We start from the raw sequence: 20,920 nt of genomic DNA on the forward strand, positions 1-20,920 counted from the left end.
ATAGCACCCTATAAATTTAAGTCAAACTGAATGAAACAATCATTACCTATGAATAACCGTTAAAATTAAATAATATATTACTAGTTCATTACTTTTATTCTCTCCGTCCTCAAATAATAGTTCATAGATAAAAAAAAATACATATATTAAGGAAAAAGTAATTATGAGCAATTTTATTGAATAAAATAACAAATTTATCCTTTCATCAAAAACTTGAAGCTAATTTTTTCCCACCAATTTTCTTTCACCTTTTAGTTAAAACATTCAGCAAAATTTATTCCCTCCACTTTTTTAATTATAAATTGTTAAACAAAATTATTCCCACTAATTTTGGAGCCAAGTATTTTTATTGAAAATAAACATGAAGTCAATTTATGGGTTAGATTGATTTCAAGATACGTATCTTTTTAAATAGGGAATCCATCCAACCTTATCTATTTCTTTCTATGTCTCTCTTTCTCTCTCAACAAATACTCCACCACCGTATCTTTCTCTATCTCTCTAAAAGTGAACAATCAATTTTTTTTTTGGTTTAGATATACCTCTATTATTGCTCATGTCAATCGTTCCATCCTCAGGCCACCCCTCCCCTGTTCGTCATTAGCTGTCTCCTCCCCTATGAAGCCGCCGGCCGGATATCACCGCAACCCACAGCAACATCGGTGAGCCTCGACCTGACAACTAAGGTTTGTGTTTGTTCCTGTTGTCTACACTCGATTTTCTTTTTCCATGCTTTCACTCTTCTTCTTTTTTTCATCCACAAGTTCTCAATCCTAATCTATTTGACAGTAAAAATTTGGAAAATAAAAAACTATTGATCAATTGTATGTTTTCGTTTTCATCCGTTTAATTTGCCACTTTATACAGACAAATGCCTCTTTACAACGGATTATAAAGATGGTTAATTTGCTTATTTTTATTAATTTGTTTTTGTTGGTGGATGTTAGATAGAAGCAAGTGATTCCACTGTGTGATTTAAACAATAAACAATAAATTTTGCATTTTTGTAACTGTAACAAAAAACTAATTTATTTACAAATTTGATGTTGCTACTGTTTTGCTTTATGTTATGTTTACAACTAGAACTTCTCACCAAGATTGATAATATTGCTGTTTTTTATTGCAAAACTTAGAAATTTGATGTTGTTGCTGTTTTTTTACTTGCTACAATATGGATCGTTTGGATATTACACACACTAAAAAGAATACTATTGTTGAACAACGTCACGTTATATATGAAGCCTTATTGCAAGCAAGTTTTTTTGGAGAGTTACAAAGGGGTGCCATAAGTGATGTAGCTTCACAATTCTCGGTATCGAACCGGACTATTAGTCGCATTTGGCATCAGGATAAATTTCAAATTAATCATGGACTACCGGTTGTTTTATCTTCTAATATGGCGAAGGTTGTTGGACGAACTTGCTGTATGATGCACATCCTTTGAACAAACATTTCCTGGCTTTCATCAGGGAGATGATTCCAGAAATTACTCTGCGTTTGTCCCCGTACACCATAAATGATTCCTTTCCGGGTGGGTTTATCCTAACTATCTTCTTTCGGCATAATATCTCGGCATCGTTGGCGCTAAGCCAATCCATACCCAAAACGATGTCGAAACCGTTTAAATCTATGGGTAATAGTTCCTCATGGAATTCGTTTCCGTTTAGGTCAATGACGATGTTCCTAATACGATTACTAACAGGTACGAATTTGCCACTGGCAACTTCTACAATCAGGGCATTATCTAGTTTTTCTACAGGCAATGCTAATCTTCCACCAAATTTATACGACACAAAGGAGTAATTGGCTCCGGAATCAAATAGTATATTTGTAGGCAAACCATTTACAAGAAAGGTACCTGAAGCGACGTCTGCTGCCTCCTTCGCAGCCTCGAGCGTCATCTGAAAGGCTCTCGCCTTTGGCTTTGGTGGTATGTTGGGCCTTCCCGCATCTTTCTTCTTTGGGCAATCCTTAGCAATATGCCCTTCTTCACGGCACTCGTAGAACACCTTCTTGTTGGTGGTGCACTCATTGGCATAGTGCCCCGTTTTCCCACACTTGTAGCAGGTTACTTCATCGCCACATTTTCCCGAGTGCTTCTTCTTGCACTTCTCGCACCATTTAAATTCGTTTCCTCCCCCGAATTTTTTTGAACCGAACTTGCTCTTCTTTTTGTTGGGTTTAGCAGACCCTTCAAATTTCCTCTTCTCGCCAACCTCGATTTTGCTGGCAGCTCTTCCCTTAATCATGTCCTCCACAGACTTGGCAGCCCAGATAGCTGCCTCCAAAGTAGGTGCCTGACGTACTGGCACCGTGTACTCCCATGGAAGTCCCTTTGCGTACTTATCAATTTTCGTCAGCTCATCCGGAACAAGACGCAAGGCAAACTCCATCTTTTCTGTGAAGTTGTTCGTGTATTCATCGATTGACATGCTTCCCTTCTTCAGGGTTAGAAACTAGTTCTCTAACTCTAGCAGGTTTTGAGATGAGCAGTACTTTCGTTTGAATTGCACCAGAAATTCTACCCATGTCAGTTGCAGGGGCTTGTTGGGGCTTAAAGTCTTCCCCAAGGTATTCCACCAACGTACAGCGCCTCCTCGAAACTGACGCACTCCAAACGTGGTCTGTAGCTTTCCTCTGCAACCGCACGTCATGAAAGCTAACTCCATCTCCGAGATCCAATCCATGACCCCGATTGGATCTTCCTTTCCCGTGAAAGTTGATGGCTTGCAAGTCAGAAAATCCTTGTACTTGCATCCATTCCTCTCGACTTCGTCACCCTGGTTGTTTTGTTGAACTATTGGTGGGTTGGCTTGACCAACGGTCCCACTGTAGTTTCCCTCCTCAGTCTGCCATTCGTTTCACTCGGGCTGTTCGATCTGAATAGTTGCTTCCTCTCGATTTTGTTGGAGCAAGAGTCTGGTTTCCTCCATTTGACGATCCATCATTGCCTGGATCATCGCTTGCACTACGGCCATTGTTATTGGCTCAGCAGCGGCTACCACAACGGGTATCTGCTCAATTACTGGGGGTTGGTTTCTGTTCCCATTTGCATTCACGTTTCCGCTTCGGGTCCTTGCCATCTTGATCTATACACCGACTAAGGTGAATTTAGATCTTTATTTAGGAGAGACGTTTTAAATCGTCCTTATCACTCCGAAACGTTTACATGCTAGTTCTAATATCGTAGTTGTACGTTTAGAATCCTAAACACATAAGGTTTCTAGATCCGGTCGGCAACAGACCATAGATCCGAACAAAATAACAACATATCATGCATAAAGCATTTAGCACATAAAAGCACTTTAGGCACAATTCCTAAAATAAGCTAGTGCTCACACCTCACAATCATCGCTTAGCATTCTAAGTTTAAGTCTAGAAATCCTACAAATTCCTAGTTTGCTTAAACTAATGCTCTGATACCAACTGTGACATCCCCAAAATCACGGTCAGAAAAGACCGGTTTTGTTTATACTTTATTTCAAAATCAGAGTTATCTTTTAATAAAAGGGTTGCGGAATTTGTCCCAAAACAATAATATGATAAAGATTTATCAAAAGCATTTCCATAGAAATGTATATCATTAAAAGACTCGGGATGTCATGTTCGTACAAATCAAAAGTATAAACAGGACACTATAAGCCTTACTACATTATTTAATATCTACAGGCCTATATCCGTAATCTCTCGTCCAAAACATCACACCTATGCTCATGCGCCACTACCTGTAATACATAAAACTGAGTGGGTCAGGCTTGGGAGTCTGGTGAGCACATAGGGTTTTCAACCCACAATAAATAAGTTTATTAATTTCATCAATCAACAATAACCCGATTACCCGTTCCCGTTATCCTCACTTTACGTCCCTAAACACCTATCATAAGGGACCTAGCCTAAGGATCATCATCGGGACGGACACTACTGCTAAGGGGATTCCTCAGCAATAAATGTCCTAATAGGCAACCATGTGGGGGATGGAGTACATCTGGTGAGCACACAGTTCAAATAAACACACAGTTCAAATAAACACCTACAGGTTGCGAGCCTGCTAGTGTTCCACTGGACTGTCTAGAATAGTCCGTGGTCGTCATCTATACTCCGCTAGATGACTGGATCATCAATAACATCTATAACGAGGCCTCTCATTATTTTATTTTGTCACACAGCAACTATTACATCTACCCATGTTTTACCCAACACATTTTGTAGATATAAAATACATATACAGTTAAATCTTTGAAAACATGTATAAAACGTTCATCCAGCATAGATAGCAAGTATTCAGATAATATGCACACATAGCACGTAATTTATACTAAATACTTCATATCTATATGTAAGCTGAAAGTAACTGTGCACTCACCTGATTAGGTGGCGACTCAGTACTCGGACAGCGCTTCGATACTCTCAAATGATATTCCTTCGATAAAACCTAGTATCGATACCACTAGGGTTTAGTCTAATGATAACCGCGACAAATTAATTATCTGACTATTATTATTATTATTATATAAGCATTAATAACACTCAATATAACTTATAATAGTAGCCCAAATAATTATTTTAAGGACCTAATAACATTTCTATATTAAAACATAAGCTAAACTAAAGATAGGTTAGGCGTAGCTCACTTACAGTGGGTTTTCTCGAAAACAGGGCTTCGCTGGAGCAGCGTTCCCGAGCCGAAAGGCTCTTTTCTCGGGACTTCGGGAACCTTGGGGCTTCCTTCGGGTGCTAGGGGGTTTACTTAGGCTTTTAGGGGGGTTAGGGAGCTTAGAGAGAGAGTTTAGAGAGAGAAAGAAGAGGGGTGAGGGGTGAGGAAATGAGGGAACCCGACACCTCTATTTATAAGGGAGGATTCTGATGGAATCGCCGAGTAGGGGGGACCTACTTGCCGAGTTGGTCCATGTGGTGGCCTTCTGGTGGTGCCACGTGTCCAATTCTGGTGGTGCCACGTCACCCCTATCGCGTATCAGCCCTCAAACTTAGAAAAATCATAACTTTCGCATACGAGCTCCATTTTCGACGTTCTTTATATCCACGCATAGGTAAAATCAAGATCTACAACTTTCGTTTAGACTCTGTCGGCTAATTCTCGACCGATCTCCAATTTAACAGTAGGAGGCGTTTAGACTGTTAAATGACCGCGAAGAGTTCATAACTCCTTCATACGGACTCCGTTTTCGTCTGTCTTTTTACCATTGAGTTCCTATGAATGAGATCTTCAACTCTCATTTAGGTCGCGTAAGCCAAAAACCGCTCGAACTAAAATTCGAGTTTCGGGCCGTGCACTGCTAAGCCGAATCTTAGAAAAATCATAACTTCTTCATACGAAGTCAGATTTGGGCGTTCTTTTTATCGATGTTCTTAGTTTAACATATTCTACGACTTTTGTTTAGATTTCTAAGGCTAAAAAGTCTTCTATCGTAAATTCACTATTTACGTCTTCCGGTGTCGTGCCGGTTTTGCCGTAAAACTTCGGCGGGTCATAACTTCTTCGTTATAGCTCGGATTTCGACACTCTTTATATGTACGAAAACCTTGAGACATATTCTACAACTTTATGTGGAGATATCGGGATTATCTCACACTTTAATTTTGACGCTCATTTTTATTCTTTATTAATTATACATTTATAATTAAATAATAAACACATAAACACACATAATTCACATAATACTCAAATATTTCATATTTATTACTTCAAAAAGAGTTACAATAGTTGACCTAGACTATTACATTGAGAAAAATGCTTAGCCCTGAAACCCGGGCGTTACAACAAATTCTTTAAATGTTTCGAAATCTACTATGCATAGAAGAATCAAGGAAGGTGCACTTCGACCACACACAAATGCCATCAAACCAACTCTTACTCATGAGAATATGAGGGCAAGATTAGAATTTTGTTTATCTAAAATTAGCCGGTCATTATCAAGTAATATTCCCACATTTCATGATATGTTTAATGTTATCCACATTGATGAAAAATGGTTTTACATGTCAAAACCATCAAGACGTTACTACCTTGTTCTCGGCAAGGATGAACCATTAAGAACGTGTCAAAGCAAAAAATATATCACAATGGTTATGTTTCTAGCGGCTGTGGTGAGGCCAAGATTTGATGTATCCGGTAATGAAGTTTTTTTGGGAAAAATTGGTATCTACCCATTTACAAAATTAGAACCCGCTAAACGTTCAAGTAAAATCCGTGTAGCGGGAACGTTGGAGACAAAACCTATTTTATCCGTGACTAAAGAAGTAACAAGGTCATGGTTGATAGAAAAGGTTTTTCCGGATATTAGAGCTAAATGGCCTCGAAGTCATGTCGGTCCCATATTTATCCAACAAGACAATGCCAAGCCCCATATTGATGTCAATGATAACAAGTTTCTTGAAGCGGCATCTCAAGATGGGTTTGATATCCGACTTAATTTTCAGCCCTCTAATAGTTCGGGTTTAAATGTTTTAGACCTTGGATTCTTTCGAGCAATCCAATCACTTCAAGAGCAAGAGGCTTTAGGTACAATTGATGAATTGGTTCATGGGGTTTAAACGTCTTTTGAAAAAATGCAGTCTCAACAACTTAACAATGTATTTTTAACTCTACAAAATTATATGAGGGAAATCATAAAGGTTCAAGGCAGCAACAACTATCAAATACCGTATATTGGTAAAAATAGGTTGGAACGAGAAGGAAACTTACCACTTCAAATTGGATGTGATGAAAATTTGATAAATGAGGCTTTATTGCATTTGGCTCCCTAGTTATTTTTTAAACAACTATTGTGATCAAAATAGTGAGAAAAAAACATTTTTGTATTTGTATTTTTGATAGTGTAATGTATTTTGTGTTAATTCTTTTTTATTTTATGTCATGAAATTAGTTTGATATTGTGGACGTGGAAGTAATTTTCAAGACAAAAAAATGGATATGCTATAACACAGAGGAAAAAAAAAAGTAACATTGGATATGCCTAAGTGATATTTTTGTTTTATATCATTATTCTTTATTTTTATTGTGATTGTATGAAAACCTACAAAAAAACAAAAAACAAAAAAAATAAAAAAATAAAAAGAGAAAACCAATTGTACAAGGAAAAAAAACCAAAAAGCATTTTGATTAGTTAAAGGTTCATTAATTAGAATACATTGGTAAAAAAACAAAAAGAAAAAAAATGGCTTTTACTACATTAATTTTCATAGAAAAAGTAATTATGAAAAGTAACTTTTGAGGGTATTTTGATAAAAGTGATACTTAATTTTAGAAATAGATAATTATTTTAGGACAAATAAAAATAGAAAGATTGACTATTATATCGGGACGGAGGGTAGTATTAATTTTTATTTTCCTACCTTTCAAAACTGAAAACTTCAAATTAATACAAGTTGTTTAACGAATACAAATAATATTATATTTTATGGTTCTTTATTTATACATTATTTTTTGTTTTACTCATTTTGATATAAAAATAGTTAAATTATATATATATATATATATATATATATATATATATATATATATATATATATATATATATATATATATATATATATATATATATATATAATAAACCATAATCATTATATCTTGAATTTTAAGTGGTATAAGTTACAAAGCTTCTTAAACAAATCAATTATGTATAAATAAATCATTAATACTTGCCAAAAATGTGAATACCTGAATAATGAATGGTATTAATAAATTCAAATTGTAGAAAAATGAAGTAATGTGTATAGATTAATTATATTTCTTAAATTAGACATCGTTATTCATTAATCACATCAATAATATAAGTAGACAATATAAATATAATTCTTAAAAAATAAATGTCTTATTTAAAAGTGGTCATCTTTTTATTACTTAATAACTACTAATAAAATTTAATAAGTATTTCCCACAAAAAACCATTCACGAAGAGCTACTTATCGTCGCTGCTTTGTGCGGGCACACATCTAATATTTCACAACTTGAAATCATGCTCAACTCCAAAAATGATTCCAAAATGGGCTAAAAAGGCACTAAACTTTCATAGGAGGAGATCTAAGAAATAATAGATCAAGGTAAAGATTTTTTCTACCTTTAAATGGTTGCTACCACGACCCATAATTGGGACTTAGGTAATTAATGGGAATTTGGGCTTTTGGATTGTTGGATTAGGCATTGGCTTTGGGCCAACTTATGAAAAAAGTAAAAAGGTCTTTTACCCTAGTTTGGACACTTTATGTGGGTCGGATCCGATTATTGATGGATGTTTATCTTGTGATTGATATCGTGAGGATTCTTGCAGGCTAGCGGTCAGTGATTCTTTCTGTGAGATTCGACAGTGCGATGTGAATTTTCATCACTGTACTTTTGGGGTCGAAGGCACCAAGGTTGGCACATTAGATTGTTATCTTGGTTTATCGCATGTTGATATGTTGTAGCGATCTGTTAGATCTATATCCTGGTATGTAGGATGGTGTTATGATTTAGTGATTTGTTAGATATGTATCTTGGTATATAGGATGGTGCTATGTTTAGTGATCTGTTAGATCTGCATGATTATCTGTTGACTGGCTATATGTTTAGCTGTGTATATATCGTCGTGGTGTGGGTGGGTTGAGTCTGTACTGCTTTGTGCTGTCAGTCAACCAACCCGGTAATGTTTATATCGATATGTTGTTATGGTTTACTGGGCTTATATGTGTTGTGATATGGTATATGTTGATATGTGATGGTGTGTTGGGTTGAGGTAGTCCTGTTGTGTGCTGAAGGACAAGAGATCCAGGGCGACCCCGATAGACTATAGGCTAGAGGGGAAGTTATGTGGTCGCCTGGTGGCACAGCTAGTGACAGTGGCAGTTGTTGTGGTGGGGATGGTGGCGGAGAAGAAAGGAACGGACGTCACTATATAATTAATCATTTGTGATTATAACTGATCCTCTGTGCCGTTACACCGAAGGGTTAGAACTGTATATTTGAAATATGTGGCTGAGGTTGAATCTCAAAATCTATATTTTATTTTGAATCTCAACGGAACCTCTTTCTTTCTCTCTCTCTCTCTCTCTCTCTCTCTATATATATATATATATATATATATATATATATATATATATATATATATATATATAAAAGAGAGGTTCATTTGAAATCATACCGATTTTGTGTGATATGAGGATGTGATCCTAACCACTCATTTTGATATAAGAAAATTAAAAAACAAACATTCCTAGGGTAATCATTCATTTTTAAAAGCAAACAAGATACATCGTCATGTTTTCACATTTTTAGGCAATCAAGGTTATCGGTTAAATCAAGCATCAAACCAGAAATCAACTTTTTAACATGATAATTTGGTAAAATCTCATGAGTACTTTAACCAAAAAAAATTAAATATTTTAATTTTTTTATTTGCGATGTTTTGTAATTGAGTTTTTTTTAATATGTTTAATATCATATTAATGTAATTTTTTGAATAGCAACAATAAAAAAACACAATAAATTAAGTTGCAAGGGATGATATTGTAATTATTGTAAATAAAAAGTATAAAATGAAAAATAAAAAACAAGTCTATGTAAAGTAGACGCATGGATTTGTGGTTTGACTGTGATCAGAATAGGCTGTAACTTGATTTCAGGTGTGCGAATAAAATTCCCGATTTGGGATTACGTAGTAAAAGTGAAAGTAAAATAGAAAAGGTGTCAAAGATTTTTTTTTTTTTTTTTTTTTTTTTTTTTTTTTTTTTTTAACCGGTAAATATATATTATATAAAAACCCTAATCTTGCTAAAATATATATTATATAAAAACCCCAATCCTAGCAAGATGCTAGAGGAAGGAGAAAGAAAACAAAAGATAGAGTTCAATTACTACCAGTTTAACGGGGATCTAATCCAATATCACCCCAATTAATATTGCACCTGTCATATCTATGTTTTACTCACAGAAATGTTATAGACTTAATCGAATCGACAACCTTAATCGGATCAGCAATACCGTCATTGAAGATTCTATCATTCCTGGCACGCCAAATAGCCCATAGAGCACCATAAAGGATCGAGAACAGAACCTTCTTCTTGCGATTGGAACCCAACTTCAGTCTCACACCCTCATCAATAATTTCTCTAACTGAGTCGGCGTTTATCTTCCCAATGCCGCACCACATCTCCAGAAGTGAATTTTGTTTAGTGTTGTTTGACATTTCCTTCACTGGCATCATTATTGGTGCGTCTTATTAATTTCATATTTACCTTCTAAATATAACTTAATTTACTGTTAAATGATTTTAGGTGCTTAATAAAATTTCAATATCATTTTTTTTAACAACAAAAGTTTATTATATAAAAAAGGAGATTACAAGGTGAAGTAGAATGGGTTATTAGCCCATAAAATATATACCTTTCATTTATATAAACATGGGTAAATATCTTATTTTATTTCAAAAGTTTTATAGCCTAAAATGTTAGATTCAAAGATCAAGAAAGAATCAAGAACCAAAAGAAGAATATAAGAGAGAGAGAGAGACATTCATGATTTTCTCTGTATTCATTACTAATAAAAAAAAAAAGAACTAGACAATACTTATGTACAGACACGACCAGAGCAACTGATTAATTAAACAGAAATTACTAAACTACCCTTCTAACAAACTGCTAACAGAACCTCAACTAATTCTAACTGAAATGATATGATTAACACCACCCCCCCCCCCCCGGTCAAGCTGGTGAGCATTTATCTAAACCAAGCTTGGACAATGTTATTGAATGTTGAGAACCATGAAGTTGTTTAGTAAGAATATCTGTTTTCTGATCACCAGTCACAATGTAAGACAATCGAATTCAGCCTTCTAGAACATTTTCTCTCACAAAGTGACAATCGATTTCGATATGTTTCGTGCATTCGTGAAAAACAGGATTGGAAGCTATGTAAATAGTAACCATATTGTCACAATGGAGGGGTATCAGAGTGATTTCTTGGACATCTAATTCACCAAACAATCGACTTAACCATGAAAGTTCATATGTCACCCTTCTCATTGAACGATATCCAGCCTCAACTGAAGACAAGGAAATTGTTACTTGTTTTTTAGATTTCCAAGAAACAGGGGTTCCTCCAAACATAATGTAATAGCCATTGACTGATCTTCAAGTGATAGGGCAGGCTGCCTAATCTGAATCACAAAAAGCTTCTAGCTTGAAATCATCCTTATCATTGAAGTATAATGCCTGAGAAAGTGTCCATTTAATGTATTTAAGGACATGTATAGCATCTGTGTAATGAGATTTAGAAGGCGTCTGATTGAACTGACTTAAGTATTGCACAGGAAAAGCAAGATTAGGCCTGGTGTGTAGCAAGAAATTTAGTTTCATAGTTAGTTGTCTATATAATTTCAAAACTTGTATTGAAATTGGTGCTTCCAGATTATGTATTTCTGGAATACAGTCTAACTTGTGCTGTTTACTTGGTATGACTGACTATATATCGAAATTATGAAAAGTTCATAGCTTAAGATTTCATAAATTGTAAAACACTTTTACTCTTGATCCTCAGCTACTGTTTTTCATCCATACGCGTTGGGCCGTGGACATATCTTTTGCATGATGTGTGCTTGTTCAGCGGGATCTGTTTTGATGTTTGAAGGGGTGAAATCTGCAAGCCTAAATATGAAGTATTTGGTAATGCAGGACGCATAACTGAACTAGATTTACTTCTAAAATGAAGATAAACAAGCAGCGTGTTTTACTGAAATAAATTCTTGACATGTTTTCATTTTAAACAAATCTTACTGAGCATTAATGTGGAATTTGCAGGTTTAGAAATGAATGGGAGGAAAGACTTACTGAGCATTGATGTGGCCGAGGGTAATTATGTCAATGCAATAGATGGTTTGAATAACTCCTTTTCATATTAGTCCATGTACTCCTTTTCATATATAGTATATTCTTAAAATATGCAGGCAGAGGAAGGAACATCAAACTTTCAGGTACAACAATTTGCCTACTCTGCCCCTCATTAAGCCACAGATGAAAAAGACCAAATTACCCTTAACAGTAACAAACCTGCATAAAATGGATGACTACAACCATGAGTATAACAACAAAGGAAGGGAATTGTCCATCATCTCCGATGACCTAACTGTATGTTTGATTTTCCCTGTTTTCTCTTAATGTTATGTCTGATTATCGATTATCGTTAAAATGTATCTCGATTATCAGGTTTTGTTGTTAACCTAGAGCTACAATGTTTAAATCTCGCAGAATTTATCAAGTACTGTTGAAGAGAAGGCAAAATGGATTTTTAACAAGAAGATCAAGGAATGGTTACACCAAATTCTTCAGAAACTGCTTATGGACCCTCTCGAGTTGAACTTTATCGGTATAAAAAATATGATTTCTTGTTAGCACAAATCAGAGGGCATAAATTTAGTTCAGTTAGCTATGAGTCTAGTTAGCCCAGAAAAATTAGCCCAGCAACGTTATGAAGTCTGGTTTATAAACAACTCAAAGACTCAAGCGACTGCCAATCGCGTCTAGAAAAATGAAACATCAATCGACGCCTAGACCACGCATGTCGATTAGAGAACTCAACACCTAGAAATATACACATCGATTTGGAATGCCATTATTGCCTTTGTCGATTTCTTATATAAGAAGTAAGAACCGATTTCTCTCTAAACCTAATATTCTGTTTTCAAAATTATCGGTTATGAGTAGATTACATAACTCTTACATCAGAAGTAACAATAGGTTACTTTTCTGGTTATTTTTGATTCTTTGTCTATTGATTAATTTTATATATTAGCGATTGGTGTTTTATGTTTCTGATTTCATATGAAAATTAATGTTTGTTAAGTTAACTTTTAACATTGGTTAACACTAACTTGCCTTCCTTTTCCTATGTATACGATATCATTCTTTTCTTTTTATATAAGTTCTCGATCACCAGTTTCATATTTCAATTATTTGTTGCCAACTTTATCCGTTGTAGGTGCTGGGGTAAAAATCTCTATTGCCTCTTTTTACAAATCTATTTTGTTTTGTGATTTACTAGTTTAATAAAATTAGAAAATAACTCAATGAAGTAATAAGGAATTGCGTTGATTTTCATTACTATATTTTATGATTTGTTTTCATGTAAACTCTAATTGTATGTTAATGATTTATTATTAAATTATGAAATCTCATATTCATATAAATTGTAATTGTGACTAGTTTTGATATATTTATAGTCTAAAAGTTCATATTATTATAGTTTGTTTTAACAATTTTGAGACATTTTCATGCTCACCTTTGTTTTATGATTTAGGAGGGATGACTAACTACATACTACTTTTGTGAACTAACCAATAAGAACACAATGTATTTTATGACTTTATATCTAATATAACATTACTTTTAGAATTTTCATTAATTTATTACATTCCTTATACAATAACAGTATAAATTGTACTTATTTAGGGGGTGTTTGGTTTGGCTTTTCAAAGCCAAAAGTCCTTTTTGGAAAAGAAAAAAAAGCAAAAGATGTTTGGAAAAATAGTTTTAAAAGCTACTTTTGAAGTTTTTACATAAAGAAAATGAACTTTTTGGAAAAGTCAGGAAATCCTGATTTTTTGTAACTTTTCCAAAAAGGACTTTTGAGGTTTGAAAAGCTAAGCCAAACACCCCCTTAGTCTTCAAAACTTTTTGGCTGTCTCAAATTGTCCATGTTTAAAACTTCAATTTTTACTATACTTTCTATAGTTGTCATAAGGATTTAAGTTTCTAATTACTTAGCGTTCATATGTATTACAGATCTAACTGTTACTTGTTTAGGTGTATTTTAGGATTTGAAGATTTAACTCAACAACAACAGGTTGATTCAAAGCTCCATGCAAACTAACAACACATTGATTTTTGTGGGATTTTACACAACATAAATTCTTCATAGGGTTATATGTACATTTTGGAGAGAAGATGCCAATTACAAAAGAGTGCCAAAATGTTTAGTTCAAAATTTTAATAATAGTACACGTAAGACTTGATGATTTTTCAAGCTATAAAAACAAGAGTGTAACAATCTATGATGTAAAATTATCATTTAATCTATGATTAGTAGATTACTGGTTCATTGTAATTTGATGTCATAAAAAAGGGCATGATTATATTGTATCGCCCAAGGCATGAAAAACCTATGGATCGGCCCTGCTGATAGGTATAATACACTGATAGTGATTTTACGATTATAACCTTGACTTGTTAAATAACATGGTTGTTTAAATGTTTTTGCAGTGTGATCCCTGTTTTCAAGTTGGCTGCTGAAGAGTTGTCAAACAATTCCGGCCTAACACCATAGAGCTTCTTGCAAAGGCACTTGGCAAGAGCATTGTGAGTCTTTATATTTTTTGTATTTTAAAATTTGATTTTATATTTTTTCCTTATAGTATTATGGTTTATTTTTTACAGCGGTATAATGAAATCAAGCACATGTCACTCTTATCATCTATGAAAAATCATGTCACGTTGCATCTTGAGCTGGAAGACCTGTTTACACACCTTCGTAAGATTTATATATATTTGATAAATAATAACTCAAGGTTTTCAAAATTGTATATGATTAGAAATAATGAAATGTTGGGAGTTAATTATATTTTAACCAGTCACAGTCCTAAGCCAAACTTTTATCGTCCAGCCTCTAATAATCAATTATGGGCTGTATCAGTCTATGATAAAAAAAAAATTAGTAACCATCATGCTTCTGTTATCTCAAAGTCAAAAACACTATTTTTGTCATTACCCTTCATCAAAAATTGAAATTTTAATTGTTGACTAGTATTCGGTGGCTGATGTGTACAAGCAACTCTCTTACTTCTATTATCTTCTGGATGCTGATCGCTACATTGACAAGGTTATTTTTGTCATTAGTTAAAAAGTTGAGATATTTATATGATTTGTTTTATAATTAGTTAACATGCCTGGTAAGACTACTAGACATGATTTTTGGTACAAGTCAAAGAGGAGTTAGTGAATTCACCTAGAAAAGCTTGAATACTAAAGATGAAAAGGAGTCGGTTTGAAGTCAAAGTCTAAGTTTAGCTCTTTCCTTTTCATTATTCTCTTGTTTTCCCTGGATGGCATATTATCTTTACTTGTTTTCCCTGGACAACATTCTACTTGAGCAGGTGAGTAATCAAGATTAAGGGAGACTTCTCTTTCAAAAAAAAAGATTAAGGGAGACTTGTAATCATGTTTGGCATTCCCTTCCAGTAAGAAACAGAGTTGTATGAATATTTTTATTTTCATAAGAATGTATAACCCATGTTAGCAATGTATTATTTTTGTTTAACATTTGAATGATTCTTTGTATGACATTATAATTTGTGCAATTTATTTTATTTTTTGAGTATGAAATTTTATTTTATATTATGCAATGGATTGTATTTTTTGTATATGGTATTTTATTTCTATTATGAGAAATTAAATGCAAATTTAATTTAAAAATTAATAAATATATAAATTTATTTTTTTTAAACATATAAATTTATGATACGCAAAAATGTGTGTCATCTTCATTTATGACATGGCTTTTCTTGACAAGGGCTTTCTTGATACGCATTGTGTGTCATTAACACGCGCATCGTAAGGTTACGACACGCGAATGCGTGTCGTCTTCCTTTATGACAGGGCCTTCCTTGATACGCATTGCGTGTCGTAAACGCGCGTCATAATTGCGCGTCGTAAATGAGCGTCGTAAATGCGCGTCGTCTATCTTTATGACAAGGCCTTCCTTGACGCGCATTTACGCGTCGTATGAGCCTTTTACGACGCGCAATGAGCATCGTAAAAGGCTGTTTTTCTTGTACTGAATCATAACATGAAGGTAAGGATTGCAAAATGATATCTATTGCTAACTCCTGAGAAAGTCAACATTCAGTTTCTTCAAGCGATCCACAAACCTTTGCATTTTCTGTAAGTGGGCCTTCAGGGACTCATTTTCCTTCATTTGGGTGGTTATCAGGGAGGAGATTATTTCATACCTCTCTTGACGAGAACTTTGATGGTATCGCTCCATCAAGTCCAAGAGCATCTCAAAATGGTAATAGTCCTCATAGGACTTTTGGAGATCAGATGTCATTATGGCAGTCATGATACATGCTACTTTGGTAGCATCCCTTTCATGTGCTTGAAATGCAGCAATCTCCTATGGGGTAGCAGTTGACTCATCAATCTCCTTCAGCTCCCTATCAAGGACATATTCTTTGTCCTCATAGCGAGTGACCATCCTGATGTTTCTGATCCAATACATATAATTGGATCCATCAAAGATGACCCTCCCACAAAGGTTAATAAGAGAGAAGGAGCCAGTAGGGTTTGAGCCAGAAGCATTGTTTTTGGAAGACATCTGAAATGAAGGAATAAGTTTAGATTAGATTTTAGGATAGTCCTTAATAAAGCACTCAAATGCTATATTAAGGCTAGGACCCAACACAATATTTTATAACTTAGAAGAGGGAAGTCGTAATCCAAGCTATAAAATATTTGAAGGTAGGTGAATGGCGATTCACCAATTTCCACCATAAAACGGAATAAATTTTATTAGGTTTTAATTGGTTTAGAAATTCCTAGGTTCTTTGAGATTCATTGAACTTTTCAATGGCATGTTTCAATCTCGAGTGTGCCCTTCAAGTTTTGTGACTGGGATGCCGAGGATCACAAAACAAGGTGTGAAGTAACCATGCAAATTATTTAGTACACTTAATGTATTACCCCTCAATCGAAGTGTCGGTTAACCACACACGCTCCAACGATACTATGATAAACATTAAGACACCCTTTGCCTACCTTGATAAGTCCAAGTTAGTGTTCCAGTTAACCACACACGCTCCACTAACGACTTAATCAAAGTGTAAAGTGTAATTTCATGGATTAGCACCTTATTCACATTTTCCTAAAGTAACTAAGATTGGGAATTAATAAAAGTTTAGTTACTTTAGTATATTCATAATACTTATTATGAGAATTATAGTCATTGTTCTACCTTTTCGGCTAATGACCCTCCACTAATGAAGGAAGCGGTGGGTGAGAATAGACACCCATTAAGTTGCCATTTTATAGGCAATAACCTTATTCCCCCCTTATAGACCAGCTTCGTGAATGAGGCCTACTAATGGTAAAACGACTTTTATCTTATACATATATAATTATTATTCACTTATAATATTATAAAGTATAAGGCTTGAATTTTAATATTTAAAATTTTAAGGGTTGGAATTAAAGTTTTAATTATGAGTTTACTTGTTTCAAAACTTGAGGGCAAGTTTTGTAAACTCTCAAAACTTTTCATTTCTTATAACTTATGAGTTTATTAGAGTATTAAAATGAAGACTCTTCATTTTTCATAACTCTTGTGTTCTTTTAATGGTTTTAATTCAAGTGTGACTCTTGGTTTTCCATAACTTGAGGACAAGTTATGGATTCCATTAAAACACATAATGATCAAGAATTAACTAACATGGAGGTTACAAATAATTCCTATGATCATCTAAATTCATAAGTTCAAGAACATGATTATCAAGAATTTCAAGAATCATAACAAACTTATATAAAACTTGTAATTTTTGATAATTGCCATTGTAAATGGATTAGGATAAACATTACACCAACTAAAACAAGTTTTAAAAGACCAAAACAATTTAGGGTAATGTTTCTAGTCCATTTCCAGCAGCATAACTCAAAAATATGGACACTGCATCCTCTACTCGTCGAGTGCATGAACAGACTCGACGAGTAGCATGCATTTCTTCATGGACTCGTCGAGTCCCCCCATGGACTCGACGATTTCATATGTGCAGTGAACAAAAATAATTCGTTTTTCAGCTATTTTGCATCAAGTATCAAACAAACAAGCCTAGGCTCTGATACAACTGTTAGGTTATGAGCATTCTAACATTCCTATCATGTACATGCAACCCTAGAAACCTTGGATCTATGTTTGACTAAGATACATGCAAAATGATTTTCCAAGGTTCATAATCCTATCTAGCATACATGGGGATCTTATATTCTAATAGTTAGTAAGAATTACATACCTCTTTGTAGCTTGGATTCTTTTGAAACCTTGTGAGCCTAGCACCTCAAGTGTGATGCCTCAAATGCTTCACACAACACCAAGTACACTTGGAATAAACTCTAAGAGAATAAGAACACTTTGATTTTCGGCTAGCCCTCTTCGATTCACTCTAGTGTCCGAAAATGGTGAATAATAGCTTCTTTATATAGTATGTTACAATTACGGTTACACCATGTAAACCCTAATTTTCATGGCCTTTCATTTCCATGACCCATGGGTTATGTAACTCCCATGGAGCATCCATGGAGCATCTTATGGGTTTAACCCAACTTGATAATCCATGGAGCCTTAGCCCACTATATAAGTTATGGATGATTAACACAATCAACCCATATATTTAATTAGTCTTCTTTTGATCACATAATTAATTCTAAATTAATTATTGATCAATACTAACTAAATATTATTACTCTTATTATTAATATATTAGATCTTATAATATATTAATAAACCATAAGTGTCTTATTTCTCTCATTTAGTCTATCCAAGTGCATGATGCCATGCAACCCAAATGGACCATGTCGGGTCGGGTCAAGTACATACCAAATATAGTTATGGACTTAGACACTATATCCAACAACTAGCTAACTCGATGCCCAACGGAGAAGCTAGCAAGATGTCTTGGGAAGACTTTGTGGAACCGTTGAAATTACAATACTGCTCAAAGCAGGACCTTCTGGAAATCAATAACGAGTTTTATAATTTGAAGAAGGGTAAGATGAGCGTTACTGAATACGCTACAAGTTTCACGGAGAAGATGAAACTTATTCCATACCTAGTTCCAACTGAACTAGCAAAGGTCAACAAATTTGCTCGCGGTTTACCAGCGGACTTTGGTCCAATGGTTAAGCAAGCAACAACCTTGAAAGCTACCATCTAGGCTGCTAAGAATGTTGAGACCCAGAACAAGGAGAAAGGTCTTAGGAGGTCAGAGGTTGGTGAAAAGAGGAAGTTCGATGGACCTTCAGGGTCCAACAAGAAAAACAAGTTCTCGAAGTCTAGTTCGAGAGGAGGAGGAGGCAAAGCGAAATGGTGCGACAAATGTAAGAAAAAGCATCATGAAAAATGTGAGGTAGTGGCCACATGTTTTAAATGTGGAAAGCCAGGGCATTATGCCAATGAATGCACCCTCAGCAAGAAAGTTTGCTATGGTTGCAGTGAGGAGGGTCACATCTCGAGGGATTGTCCGAAGAAGAAGGAGGCAGCTAGACCCAATATTCCGCCAAAGCCGAAGGCGAGAGCATTCTAGATGACACTGGAAGCTGCTAAAGATGAAGTTGATGTCGCTTCAGGTACCTTTCTCATAAACGAATTGTCTGCCCAAATTTTATTTGATTTTGGAGCCAACTACTCCTTTATTTCGCACGAATTTGGTAGAAAACTAGCTTTGCCTGTTGATAGACTAGATAATGCTTTATTAGTCGAAGTTGCTAGTGGCAAGTTTGTAGATGTTAGCCATCATATGAAAAACATCTTAATTGACTTGAATGGGAATAAGTTTCACGAGGAATTATTGCCTATCGAACTAAACGGTTTCGATATCGTGTTGGGAATGGATTGGCTCAGCGCCAATGATGCCGAAATACTATGCAAGAAAAAGATTGTAAAAGTAAACCCGCTAGGGAAAGAGTCATTTATGGTGTATGGGGACAAACGCAGAGTAGATTCTGGAATCATTTCCTTAATGAAATCCATAAAGTGTTTGGCCAAGGCATGTACATCATATCTAGCATTCGTTATCAATGTTAAGAAGGAAAAGAAGGAGGTGCATAATATTCCGGTGGTGTGTGATTATCCGGAAGTATTTCCCGAAGATCTTCCTGGATTACCGCCCGATCGAAAAGTGGAGTTCAGAATAGACTTATTACCCAGAACGACGCCAATAGCAAAAGCACCTTACCGATTAGCACCGACGGAGATGAAGGAACTGATTTAGGAGGGGGGAGACATAAGGTGGCGACGGGTGCTCTCATTTAGGGTTAGGGTTAGAATGACGATTATGAAACAATTATACCCCGTCTCTTTCAAACTTTCCCCATAATGACACCTTTAGTCCTTCCTTATCCTTCGTCTTTCAATTTTGATCCAGAAATTACCATTTCTACCATGCCTTCTAAAATCCTTACACAATGAGTCCAATATTTACTCTTTGACCCCTGCTTCTATAATTTCTTTTCAAAATAAATCCCGAAATTACATTTTAACCCTCGGAGATTCAATTCTTGTCATTTGGCTTTCCGAAACCAACAACCCACTAATTATTAATTAATTTTAGACACTAGTAATATAAAACAATAATAAAAATCATTTCTCGAGGTTCCGGGTGTATTATTTAATTATTATATTTTAAATTTGGATGTTACAACATTTGCTTTACCGGGGTGTTAAAGTATCTCACAGTCGTAGTCTTTAAGTAACTCTAGCGAACATCGTTGCCTCATATTTAATTCTTTCTTATTAAAGAGATATTGAAGACTCTTATGATCAGTGAAAAGTTTGCACTTCGAGCCATAGAGGTAACGCCTCCGTATTTTTGAGCAAATACTACCGATGCCAACTCCAAATCATGAGTGGGGTAGTTCTTTTCATGCTCTTTCAGCTGTCGAGACGCATATGCTATCACCTTTTCTCTTTGGGTCAAACCACAACCCAACCCAACACAAAATGCATCGCTATAACCAGCGAAGTCTTCAACTCCATCGGGTAGAGAAAGAATCGGTGCTTCATATAGCTTCTTCTTTAGCAACTTGAATGCTTCTTTGTGCTTATCACTCCAAGTGTAAGTAGCTCCTTTGTGAGTCAAACTTCTTAATGGAGTAGAGATCGAAGAAAAGC

General features: G+C 35.0%; 2 long non-coding RNA genes across 2 annotated transcripts; both read left to right on the forward strand.

Annotated features, from left to right (window-relative positions):
- Positions 1 to 419: 419 nt before the first annotated feature.
- On the forward strand, positions 420 to 8,681 carry LOC145015147 (uncharacterized). The gene is made up of 2 exons (XR_013665768.1): positions 420 to 686; positions 8,289 to 8,681. It is a non-coding gene; the product is annotated as an uncharacterized LOC145015147 (long non-coding RNA).
- A 4,879-nt stretch (positions 8,682 to 13,560) lies between these two features.
- On the forward strand, positions 13,561 to 14,605 carry LOC145015148 (uncharacterized). Its single transcript, XR_013665769.1, has 3 exons — positions 13,561 to 14,170; positions 14,248 to 14,343; positions 14,422 to 14,605. It is a non-coding gene; the product is annotated as an uncharacterized LOC145015148 (long non-coding RNA).
- The last annotated feature ends 6,315 nt before the right edge of the window (positions 14,606 to 20,920 follow it).

Source organism: Lactuca saligna, chromosome 9, assembly GCF_052625555.1.
Source record: "Lactuca saligna cultivar CGN05327 chromosome 9, ASM5262555v1, whole genome shotgun sequence".
Taxonomy (NCBI): Eukaryota; Viridiplantae; Streptophyta; class Magnoliopsida; order Asterales; family Asteraceae; genus Lactuca; species Lactuca saligna.